Raw genomic sequence first — 13,634 nt, 5'->3', positions numbered from 1 at the left:
TCATGTTGGTTAGATCTTAGTATCGTGGCCTTTTTAGCTTCCATTGCTCTTTTAAAATGGATGTTTATATGGATTTGTTTCCCTGTTTTCAATAGGCCGTATTCCAAAAATTCACTTCTAAATCCAACGCTAAGTGAAGGACCAGCCAGGGTGAAACGCTTCAGCAATCATTCTGTTAAAAATAACATTCTGGTCATCAAGCTATGCATAAGCACCACTTGTAAAACAATTCATTTGAAAAGCTTAGTGTAAAGTACAGTAACACAATACTGCCCTAAAACTGGAAATGAGATACAACAGAAAAGGAATTAAGCATTAGTAATTTTTGCATGTAACCCAGGTACAGTACCTTTGATCTCATAGAGGGTGTTTTCTGATGTTTAAGGAGAGGGTAGAAGGGGTGGGAAGAGCTTGGTAAGGGAAGATGGAAACAGCACAACAGCTATTTTGCTTTTAATAAAGCAAATGTAATGACACTGAAGAATGGGAAGGTGATAAACACATCAATATATATTTTTCTTATGACCAGCTTCTTCTCTTCCTACACCCGGGTCAACAGTCACACCAGCTCTGGTCTACTGTCGCGGAAACATGTTTTTCATACCCCTGCTTATTCTCCTGGTGCAGCTGAGCCGCCTGGCTCTTTGCTGGACTGTTGGGGTTGGGTTCCTGCAATAGAGACTGTATGGATGTTAAATGGAAGGCACATCATAGGTTGGACTCCAGCGGTTCTGAAGTATGTCCAGACATACCCTACCATCTGCATAGACATTTGGATGAAACATCTTAGGGACAGATCTAACCGTAGGTGGCTTATTCGGAGATTCTTCAGTGAATTCTATTGTAATAATTCTATTATTATAATAATTCTATTGTAATATTGAATTCTATTGAGCCTTCAGGCTCAAAAATGACGGTGTTCCAAACCATGATGTTGTTCTCAGACGAAGCCCCGCTGACTCCGGCTGGAGGATACTCCTGTAACCTCTTGAAGCCCCTCATGAGGTGCCACTGAGCCGGGGTGGACACATCTCTAGCGGGGTCAGGGGTGGGGCATACACCGAGATCTGGGGTCCCCGCGGGCGGTAAGGTGGCCGAGGAGGCTGAGGGGGAGGTGCCCAGAGGAACCGCACTGCCTCTCCGAACGGGTGATGGAGTCTTAATGGATTAATATAAGATTATATATGTAAAAAACATTCATGATTTAATTTAAAAATTTTCTAAACTTGGCTTGAGTTTATCTTTAGTGAAAAATATAGTATTTGTATCATACAGGAAGGAACAGTTCAAATCCTATTAGCATTTAGACTTAAAATTCAATAATCCCACAGAAACCCAAATAAAGAACGATATTTTAAAACAACAGCAAATACATAGCCCAAATAAACTTTGCTATCTTCCCTTAAAATTGGTAAAATTCTATTCAGAAACATCAGTTTTCACACTGTAGTTCTGAAAAAGTATAAACTTAAAATAAAAGAATAAAATAACAAAAGGGAATATTGATAAAAACCAAATTTTCAGTAAGTTCCAAAAGGAGGAATTACTTATTAAATTCTCAAAGGTTGTAGATTCCACCGAGGCTGGGTAGGGGAAAGATGACCAGCCAATTGCTTTGATTGTTCATATAGTACCTAAGTATATTTAGGTTAGCAGATAGCATTAGATCATTCACAGGAATCTCTTAAAAGTTAGTAAGGCTTAAGGAAAGAGTATTTCAAACACGAATTCATACTGTGAGTAGAAAAAGATAGGTAGCTTATTGCCCTTTAATAACTTTTAGTTACACTTGAAAAATAGCAAAAACAAGCCAAGGCCTCTGAGCCGTCTGTAATCTTTCAGTGGCCTCTGCCTGACTGTGTCCTGTCTAATCTGGTCAGGACCATTCTCCTCTTGCTGTGTCACGCTGGCCTCCTGATGTCTCTTGGCCTGTCCAAGCTGGTTCCCAGTGCAAGCCTTCTGCGTTAGCTGTTCCCTCTCCTGGGGTATTCTCAGGGCAGAATGCTTCCTTATTCTCATCATCTAGTTCTTTCCTGACCAGCCCCACTAAAATATCACCAACTTCCGACTTGCTTTCTCTCCAATTAGCTTACTTCTTTATATGTTCCCTCCAACTAGAATGTAAACTCTTTGAGGGCAAGGACTGCCTTGTTCATCATTATGTCCCCTAACCCTAGGAAACACCTGCCTGGGTTATTAGTATGATAAATAGTACAGGAAGAAACTATACATAGTATATATTTATATGAATATGTGCACGGGACTTCTATGAAAAAAGTAAAGGACACATCTACATATATTACTAATTATTTAGAATACATTGCTAATTATTCTTTGTAGGATAGCTATTATTTTACCTCACCAAAATTTTTCTAAGTACAAATGTTAGAGGCAGAAGAGAACATACATTGTTAAAAAATAGTAGGGACCTTCAAGACTTCGTAATTTGGTTTCTTTCTCTCCACCTCTGTTGCGTGGTTAAGGTAAATGGGATCCAAAAAGGTGACAGTAGTGCACTGGGTCACATGTTTGGTAAACTATACAAGCCATTCTCCAAACTGGGCTTCTGAATGGAAGTCAGTTGAACATCCTTTCTGCTTATCCAGGCTGTCTTTCTTTCCTCTGTGCAGGATGAGCCATTGATCTACCTGCCTGGCATCTCTTGGTCTCGGTAGTTTCCTATACTAGTTGGCTTCATGTAAGTGACTTATTCTGAAACAGTGCTTAAGAGTCCAGGCTTCAGAGACAGACTGTCTGGTTTGAATCCTGACTGTACTATTCACTAGATATAATATCCTAGTTAAGTACGTTACGCAACTGTGTTTCAGTTAATTCGCCCGTAAAACAGTGATAGCAGCACTTATTTTTTTCTCCGAGAATTAAATAAAACAATTTATGTAATTAAAACAGTTGTTTTATGTATTTTTTATAAGGGCTTTAAAACATTTGTTTGTAGAGTTATTTTGGATAAATAAAAATTGAGTACTAACATATTAAACAAATAATACCTGGCGAAAGTAATTTAGAAATTTCTTTGTTAAATATTGATTTAAGAAAAAAGCACCCTGGACAGATTTTTTACCACGAACCAAGGAGTTCCCTTTCACCATTAATTAAATGTAAAACAATTTTAGTATTGTCTTTTGAAACATACAGTTTTAAATTTACTGCAAGGAAAGTAATAAATTCATTTGAAGTCCATTATGAATGATTTTTATATTATGTCTTGCATTAGCAGTGCCATTGCTTCTTTTCATTAAGCCAGGTAATGAGGAGATAGACATATTTGACTCTTCAGGAAATGGATAGAAACAAGATGCAAAAATGGAAGTCTGCTGGCTTTAAGTGAAAGTTAGCCCCTTTGTATCCATTTTTGAACTAGTTTCTCAAGCACTCTTGCATTTAAGCAACCTCCATGAAGGAATGCTTTTGTGTCAAAAACTAAATTTAGATATCAGTAATTCTAAATTCTAATGTTATACGAAGTCTATTTCCAATGGCCTGATAAGTTTTTTTTTGTTGTTCCTCTTCTTTTTAAGATCAGTTGAGTATGGCTTAAGTTTAATATTTGTGAAGTCCTTTTATATTCTTCAAATGAGTGACCCTATATAAATGCAAGATATCATTGCTAATTCTCAGGAGTGTTATAAAAATTACCTAATGTTTGTAAAATACATTGAAGATGAAAATTGAGATATAAGCACTAAATGTAAGTTTTACTTATTAAAGAAAACCATGTTAGAGCTAAGTTTGCTGATGAACACTTTTTAAATTTCATTTCCCTGAACTCCTTTCAAAAGTTCACTGACGCATGCATGCCATGCTATTCAAGCACTTCAGGAATCTTTCCCTTCTTTTTTTTTTTCCCCCTTTTTTTGTTTTGTTTGTTTGTTTTGTTTTCTTTAGTGTCAGGTCTCAGGAATTTTAATTTTCTCTTCTTAACCACCACCATTATAAACATCTAGAAACCTATATGTAACATTTTAACATTGTATGCCAATGAGATTAGCTGTGTATGTACTGTTGCCTTTTTACTATAAAGAAATAAGTAGAGTTTTCTACTCAGACTTTATTTATTAATTAAAATCATACCGATATTTGAAATAATTATGAGTATTGAGAGAGACTCTTAACATCCTCTCTTGATGATAAATGATGGGAATGATCACTACTAACTGTTGAAAGTTATGAAAAAGTGGTCTGTTTCTCACATTTCTCACATTTAGAGAGCAAAATACCTTTTTTAGATGTGACTAAGTTCACCTGGGGTATCTCTTTTTTTGTTTTCATTCCTTCTGTAATACTAGTGATGGGGGGGGGGCCCAACAAACACAGATAAATGACCTCCCACTGAAAATAATCTGTAATCTGGTATCTCCATTTATCCCATTACATATATTTCTGGCATCTCTGTCCATGTAGAACAACAGTGGGCCTATCTCTGACTTTTACATGTCCAAACAGTAACACAAACAAAAATCGCTGAAGGTAGCTGCCCTGCCAAACAAAGAATGGAAGTGGCAGAAATGCCAGTAAAAAGCAGAAACAGCAACAATTGGCCAAATCTGTGGCCACAGAGAGCTGGAAGACAGGAGAGAAATGTGAAGGAGAGAAAACAGACAATCGGTATTATGGGTGTGGAAGCTTTTGGCTTGTCCTCTCCTTCTGCACCTTTCTCTCTCCCTTTCTAATATTTCAACCTCTGGTAAGGAGTGGGTGAAGGAGCAGTGCTATGAGATTACAAGAGAAAGACTGACATTCCATTTCCTTGTGCTTGTGGGGTCACTACACACTCTGACATATGGGTTTATGTTTCCCACCCAGTTAGCCAGTCAAATGGGAATGTTCATTGTTTTAAGAAAATCCAAGTTGACATCAGAATCTCCTAAATTTATTTGACCTCAGAACACTTTTTTTTTCTTGAAACACCATTAACATCCTACTTTTAGAGCTAGTGTTCCATAGAATGCACTCGGGGGGATGACGCTTTAAATAGTCAAAAAAGGTTTAATTACATTTTCAACATACCACACAAACAAGGAAGTATGTGATATGGTTTTGGAAAGTTTCCTTCAAAAAAAGTTCGAATAAAAATGTTTGTTTCTAAAAGTGTTTCTCTTTCATCTATCAGAAGCTTATCTATAACCCTAGCCATATCAGATAACTAAGGGGATGCATATGTGTTGTGTTAAATAAACTTTGTCTTAAAACATAAAAAGGAAAAGAGGAAAGAAAAAAAACGAAAACTCACCTAACACTCTTCTTTTTGCTAAATGATTCAGATTTTTCATCTTGAGTTTATGGTTCGAATGACCTCTGAACCCTTCTTCATGTCATCCATGCCAGCCGTGCTTATAAATCTTTTACATTCTAGAAGCTTAGGATGTTTCATTATTTATTTGTATTTGTTGGGGCCAGCCTTGATGAAGAAGACTGTTTATAATGGACTGCTTATTGCAAGGGCCTGTAAAAGAAAAAATAAGCGGAACTTGGCCTGTAAACTTGGGTATGCACCAGAGGTGCAGTTTTTCTTACTACATGACAGGGCAGAAGGAGACTGAAATTACTGATGGGAGTTTCTGAGGATTTTAGGGATTAAAAACAAAGCTACCTTGTATCATCTTCACTTGGGGAGAAGGAAAGACATTTAGCATTTAGGGATGACCTACTACTACATAATGGCCCTCAGTTTATTGCTGAGTTTCCTCACTGTTTATGGATAACGTAAAAAGGAGATGATATCCGTAGATCATTTCTGGAAAACAATATTTTCAGAAGTTAGAACTACTATTTGTAAATTTTTCAAATAAATCAATCAATAAAAGCAGCTGTTTAGGAAGCTCCACATGTGCTGAGCATTTTCTATTCCAGCACATCTCAGGTAATGTGTGCTTAGATTCCTTAGATGCAAAATGCAGGTAATAAGAAATACCTATCTATCTCTTAAGACTGTTTGAGTGATAACTGTATTTTTGCTCTTATTATTTATCAGTGAAAAGTTAAAAGCATTTTTCACAAATTGTGTTTTTCCGTTTTAAGGAATATGTCTTTGCCTCATACTATACTTTTTAATACATTTTTAAGATCATTTCATTTACAGATATTTTTAAAAAGAGACTTTTACATGGTTGAATTATTAACTAAGAGGGTACTTATTCTCAGACAGTCATCTTGACTCCAAAGCCATCAGAATTCATTCTTCTAATCTGCACTGCTGAATAGTGATATGTGGTTTGGGGGAACTTTGTTTTAATAGAGGAAGGAGAGGTATGGTTTTGACTTTTACTTGTATTAGTTTAAAGTGCTCATGAAATCTCTAAGTTTAGGTCTAGGGCCATCTGTGTGAGGAGTGACTTGTTAAAAATAGAGCAATCCCTGGAAGAACAGATTTTATTTTTTAGTTATGTTGGTAGACTTCAAAACTCTGATCTAGTAAAACAGTGGCAATATCTGTAAATGGAGTTCCTTTGTGGCAGTTTCTTTTACCATGGGTTTTATTATAGTAATAGAAAAGAAAACCCAGACAATTATTAATGAATTTAGAAGCACGAATGTGCAAAGCTTACCTGCAACTCTGCCTTTATTTCTACACCTAAATAAACTCCAGCTGAATTGTGAAATTAATCACCCTGAAGTCCTAGGCTCTGATAAGGATCCTGCCACTCAATTTTATTTCTTTTGATGGTGCAAAACAATTTAGCAAAGTTTTCTTAGTTGGGTTTTTGCTTTTATTGCAGAATCGTACAGCATCACATGAGACCTTATCTTGATGCTGTATCATTCCAGTGATTGGATCCAGCTTATTCAACTTCTTTGCTAAATTGCCATGTTGCAGGAAAGCTAATTATAATTCTACATCGGACTGGCCCTTATTATCTACTCTACCCACTACAAAATATGGTGATCTCTATGATAATCAAAATTTTTCAGTATTTTATTTTATAGTTTCTTGCTTTATCATCTCTATTTATGAGAGAAGGACTATATTGTTTATTGAAGATTATTTAGCACATCTTCAAAATTCTAGAGTTTTTCCCTAGTGTTCCAGGTTCTTAATACAATATGTCACAGAATAAAGATAGACTTTTATTTTCTCATTTATATAATACTGTTATTCATGAATCTTAAATAAATAAAAATATTGAACTTAATAATTTAAAATCTTTTGCATTTCTTGAATCCTTGAGAATTTTAGGTTATACAAGAAGAACTGTGGTGATAAAATACCACCAGTTCAAGTATTCAGGGCCATCTAAATATGAATTTTTAACAATATTTTTAATAAAGTATAATGAATATATTAGAATTGACATGATATACTTATGTAAATTTCACAATTAGAGCTACATAATTTATTCACATCAATATTAAACCTATATTTGATGTTCAGCTATGCTTTTATTCACTTTAAAGTGTTTTCTGTTCTGCTTAATTGGTTTGGATTTGCTCTGTCAGGTTTTTTTCCTTAGTGAGAAAGTTGCAGACCTGCTGTTTTATATTAAGTCTCTATTTTTCTTTAACAAAAAAGAAAAAGGCAAGCAAAAATGTAAGCCCAATTAAAAGCAGTTTATTCAGAGTTTATGAGCACTTCAAAAAATACTTCCTACCTTCATTGAAGCATTATGAAAATCCCGTGATACATCCTTCATAGAAAATAGACACGAGAAAAAACATAAACCATAAAATTCTGTTAAAGATCATTATTTCTAAGGTCATAATATTGACCGTGTTCTAGAAAAATAGAGCATAATGTCATGGGGACACCTCCCCCCCGCCCCCATCGTTAATTGGTTTGCTAACTATTTCTATATTTCTATTGGCTATAGATCAGTTTACATTATTCTAGTATATATTGGTAAAATATTCTGTTATCCTAGTAGCTTGAAAGTGTTTATTTAATTCTGAGTTATTCTTAGAGTTAATTAGCAGAAACAACCTAGAGCCTTTTGTCATGAGTGACCAGTCTTCACACTTTTAGCAAGATGACTGCTTCAAAAATGCCCAAACAAGAACTGTTCATTGCAGTTTCTGCAGTTATTTGTATATCTTTGCAATATTCAGTGTAATATTTGAACAATCACCATAGTTACAATTTTCCTTTAATTTCATAATTGTGATTTTTTTCCACTCTGTTATACTGAGGAATGTGTTTTAGGTTCAAAAGAGTTTTGGAGTTCACCTCCAAGAAAATAATTCATGAACTTTTAAAAGATATTATTATGTCATAGAGGAGGATTTTCTCAATTTCAGAGAAATAGACTATGGGTTATTATTTTTAATCCACTAGTTAATGATTGCTACAGCTAATTTTCTCTTTGGATTGTTTTTCCATCAAAGAAATTATAATTTCTTATATCCCTAGTTATTACCAATCCTGCAAATGGATAATCACAGAAAATTATTAGAATAAAATTATTTTAAGTTAAATTTGCATTTAATATCATACGGCACTTTCAAACTGTGGAGAGGGTCTTCATAAAAATCACACCAAGAGCAGTAAGAAATTGTACAATTGGTTCTGCTACAACATAACATGTATGTTCCTAAAATTCACCTCTCTATGCAAAATCATGAAATTAAAAATCACAAGCACTTAATGGGAAAGCTGGGGTTGGGGCATAACACTCAACATCGGAATTAGGCGCACACACATACAAAGACAGTAACCTAATAAAAATGGTAGTATAGGGACTTCCCTGGCGGTCCAGTGGTAAAGAATGCACCTTCCAGTGCAGGAGATGTGGGTTCGATCCCTGGTGGGGGAACTAAGATCCCACATGCCCTGGGGCAACTAAGCCCACGTGCCACAACAATTGAGCTCGCGTGCCTCAAGAGAGAGCCCGCGTGCCACAACTACAGAGTCCATGTGCCCTGGAGCCTGGGCGCCACAGCCAGAGAGGGGGAAACCCACACACCACCACTGGAGAGAAGTCCACGCACTGCAACTAGAGAGAAACCCTAGCAGACCGCACGCCATAATGAAAAAGATCCCGCATGCCTCAGCAAAGATCCCCGTGTACCGCAATTAAGACCCAATGCAGCCAAAAAAAGGGAAAATAAGTAAACTAAATAGATATTCAAAATAAGAAGAACTAAAAAAAAAATTATTATTAAAAAATGGTAGCATAGTTTAACACATGTAAACGGTTAAAGAAATACATGAACGCTACAATAAATATGGACTTTACCTTGAAAGAGACCTAAAGGTTGCTTATAGAAGAGTTGCACATGGAGAGTTATTGTGAAGGGGTAGAAGGAAGGTTATCTGAAACCTGTTAGGAAGCTCTAACACCAGGTATGGATGGATGTGGTTCTTAACACATGTGATGAACTGCAGTAGCTGGTAGATGTTTGAGGGGCGTTGTGTGTGTGTGTGTGTGTGTGTGTGTGTGTGTGTGTCTGTTTGCATTTTGTGGATTCCTATATAACCAATTCAGTTGGATACAGTTTTCTGTGTTCCTCTATTGTCTGTCACAAGCAAAACAATGCATAATCAAATTGGAAATTTGTGTCACCCTCAAATTATTTCCTGTTGGGAGTTTGCATTTTCAAAACAAGAGTTACAGCGGAATTGACTATACATTTAAAAGATAGGCACAATAACTTTCTAACTGAAGATGATGAGCTTTATGGCAAAAAGAGGTGACTGTTCAATATTGTCAAAACCATCAGTACAATCAATATGCTGCATTTTGATTTTTTCCCTCAGCTATTATGCAGAATTGAACTTCAGCTTCACTGTCCAACTTGATTCATTCATTCAAATTGTTTTGCACTGAGAAATAATATCTTACCTGGAAGAGATATCAGAATCGGGAAGACCACTGAGAATTCATGTAACATTTAAAAATCTTTTGTTTGTCTGCTTTCTTTTCTTTTTATCCAGAGATAAATTCCTTTATCTCTGGAATTTATGCTTCCCACACCAGTCAGTACAAGTAAACATGGGATTCTCTATTCATTTAATGAATGAATGAATTTAAAGGACTAAGTGAAAGTATGGGAAATGCAGAATTTATTCAACCTATCCTATCCTTGCAAGAGCAAGAATGTCCTGTGATGTGTTTCTGTACTCTGAGAGAACTTAACAAATATTGGAAGGAATGGGCTGTGACAGACTTCAGTGCTTCTGTGGCCCTTGAAATGTGCTTTCATATTATGGAGCTAGACTCCAGTGCACAGAGTAGAATAATAATAAGTTCTTTGAGCTGAAACTTCATAGTCACTGTGGGATATTCAAGAAGGAGACCAATGGGGAGAAAGATAACATAGTCTTAACTTTGAACTTGTCCTGGGTTTTACTTGCTACAAGCCAAGTGAAAGTCACTCTGATACCTTATTAGTACTAGCTCTTTCTCCGTATAGGGAAAAGTGCTCTACAGTCCATGTTGATAAAACTGAAAGGGAGTTCCACACATGAGAAAGAAGGTGGTCTTGATTGTAGTGTGTAAAAGAAGGATAGTAAGGCTAAGATCTACTCCAAACCTCAGCTTGGAGGCCACTTTCAATGGCAAGTCTTTGTTACCCATCTGATCCAAGATAGGTATCCCTTCTTGCATTCCCAAAGCACTTTTCAGGCAGTAGTGTATTTCTCTGTTTCCTGTGTCCTGTTGTGGAATGAGAATAGATACGTTTCTGTCTCATTCCCTATTTATTGCCCCTGTTATTAATTGTTTAGTTAATTGTCTGGGGTAGAGTAGGTGCTTAATAAACATATATGAGTGAATGAATATGCATTGGAACTCAAAAGCTTACTGTCTAGAGAAAGAGAGAAAAATAAACATACAAACTGGCTGGGAAATAATATGGCTCATTATTATAGAATGAACAAGTAGTGTCTGAGAAAGATGCAATCAAAGATACTATAATTCATTCAGTTAATAGTTATCTGCTATATGCCTACTATGTTTCAACATGTTAGACGACATAGTAAATTAGAAATATATAGTCCTGGTATTGAGTGTGGTGGAAAACGTTCTCCAGCTCCTGCAGCTGCAACTGGGTGAACGCGGTACGATAGCAGCGCTGCTTTCTCGCTACAATCTGTGGCCCCCCAGTGACCAGGGAGGGCCAGTTGCTCCTGCTGCTGCGGGGGATCAAGACCGCTGCCGTTGCCCTCACGGTTTTCATCCAAGGGGCTGGGCCTGGCCGCATCAAGGTAGTCTGCTGCTGCTGCTTCTCTGAGCTCAGGTTTGGACCATGTATCCTAGTCCTCCTCTCCTCCGGTTACAGCCTCCAAGGTCGAGGTCCTAGGGAAAGGACATGAGAGAACATGAAAGAAAGAGGAGTTCATTTTTCAGATTGTAGTGAGTAAATGAGCCACAGTACTTGAAAAATGATGCACCATTTCCTTGTGGCCTCCTTGGTTTCTGATGAGACGTCTGCTGTCATTTGAATTGCTCTTCGCCTACAGCTGCCAAGGAAAGTGAACAATGAAGCCATTTCTTTTGGCCCTTGTGTCTATTCTGTAGTCAGCACAAATTTGAGGATGATGTTGAAGAGAAATTCTGCCATGTGACTCACAGGGTCTTGGTGCTCAGGCTGGGTGTCAAGCCTGAGCCTCTGAGGTGGGAGAGCCGAGTTCAGGACATTGGTCCACCAGAGAATCCTGGCTCCATGTAATATCAAATGGCGAAAGCTCTCCCAGAGATCTCCATCTCAACACTAAGACCCAGCTCCACTCAATGACCAGCATGCTACAGTGTTGGAAATCCTATGCCAAGCAACAAGCAAGACAGGAACACAACCCCACCCATTAGCAGAGAGGCTGCCTAAAATCATAATAAGGTCACAGACACCCCAAAACACACCACCGGACGTGGTCCTACCCACCAGAAAGACAAGATCCAGACTTATCCACCAGATCACAGGCACCAGTCCCCTCCACCAGGAAGCCTACACAACCCAGTGAACGAACCTTAGCCACTGGGGGCAGACACCAAAAACAATGGGAACTATGAACCTGCAGCTGCAAAAAGGAGACCCAAAACACAGTAAGTTAAGCAAAATGAGAAGACAGAGAAACACACAGCAGATGAAGGAGCAAGGTAAAAACCCACCAGACCAAACAAATGAAGAGGAAATAGGTGGTCTACCTGAAAAAAATTCAGAGTAATGATAGTAAAGATGATCCAAAATCTTGGAAATAGAATGGAGAAAATACAAGTAATGTTTAACAAGGACCTAGAAGAACTAAAGAGCAAACAAACCATGATGAACAACACAATAAATGAAATTAAAAATGCTCTAGAAAGAATCAATAGCAGAATAACTGAGGCAGAAGAATGGAAAAGTGACCTGGAAGATAAAATAGTGGAAATAATGACCACAGAGCAGAAGAAAGAAAAAAGAATGAAAACAATTGAGCACAATCTCAGAGACCTATGGGAGAATGTTAAACGCACCAACATTCGAATTATACGGGTTCCAGAAGAGGAAAAGAAAAAGAAAAGGACTGAGGAAATATTTGAAGAGATTATAGTTGAAAACTTCCCTAATATGGGAAAGGAAATAGTCAAGTCCAGGAACTGCAGAGAGTCCCATACAGGATAAATCCAAGGAGAAACACACCAAGACACGTATTAGTCGAACTACCAAAAATTAAATTACAAAGAAAAAATATTAAAAGCAGCAAGGGAAAAATAACAAATAACATACAAGGGAATCCCCATAAGGTTAACAGCTGATGTTTCAGCAGAAACTCTGCAAGCCAGAAGGGAGTGGCAGGACATATTTAAAGTGATGAAAGGGAAAAACCTACAACCAAGATTACTCTACCCAGCAAGGATCTCATTCAGATTCGATGGAGAAATTAAAACCTTTACAGACAAGCAAAAGCTAAGAGAATTCAGTACCACCAAACCAACTTTACAACAAATGCTAAAGGAACTTCTCTAGGTAGGAAAAACAAGAGAAGGAAAAGACCTATAATAAGAACCCAAAACAATTAAGAAAATGGTAATAGGAACATACATATCAATAACTACCTTAAATGTAAATGAATTAAATGCTCCAACCAAAAGACATTGACTGGCTGAATGGATAGAAAAACAAGACCCATATATATGCTGTCTACAAGAGACCCACTTCAGACCTAGAGACACATACAGACTGAAAGTGAGGGGAGGGGAAAAGATATTCCATGCAAATGGAAATCAAAAGAAAGCTGGAGTAGCAATTCTCCTATCAGACAAAATAGACTTTAAAATAAAGGCTATTACAAGAGACAAAGAAGGACACTACATAATGATCAAGTGATAAATCCAAGAAGAAGATATAACAATTGTAAATATTTATGCATCCAAGATAGGAGCACCTCAATACATAAGGCAAATGCTAACAGCCATAAAAGGGGAAATCGACAGTAACACACTCATAGTAGGGGACTTCAACACCCCACTTTCACCAATGGACAGATCATCCAAAATGAAAATAACTAAGGAAACACAAGTTTTAAATGACACATTAAACAAGATGGACTTAATTGATATTTATAGGACATTCCATCCAAAAACAACAGAATACACTTTCTTCTCAAGTGCTCATGGAACATTCTTCAGGATAGATCATACCTTGGGTCACAAATCAAGCCTTGATAAATTTAAGAAAATTGAAATCGTATCAAGTATCTTTTC

General features: G+C 36.9%; 1 protein-coding gene and 1 pseudogene across 2 annotated transcripts in view; one reads left to right on the top strand and one right to left on the bottom strand.

Moving 5' to 3' along the window:
* The window catches only part of UNC5C (unc-5 netrin receptor C), a 410,747-nt gene that overhangs the window by 98,698 nt on the left and 298,415 nt on the right, over positions 1-13,634 (top strand). The window lies entirely within an intron of this gene.
* Positions 553-1,002, bottom strand: LOC137763597 (ubiquitin-conjugating enzyme E2 A pseudogene; annotated as a pseudogene).

This window comes from Eschrichtius robustus, chromosome 4, assembly GCF_028021215.1.
Source record: "Eschrichtius robustus isolate mEscRob2 chromosome 4, mEscRob2.pri, whole genome shotgun sequence".
NCBI lineage: Eukaryota > Metazoa > Chordata > Mammalia > Artiodactyla > Eschrichtiidae > Eschrichtius > Eschrichtius robustus.
The sequence above is the reverse complement of the archived record's forward strand: the minus strand, read 5'-3'. Positions and strand labels throughout refer to the sequence as shown.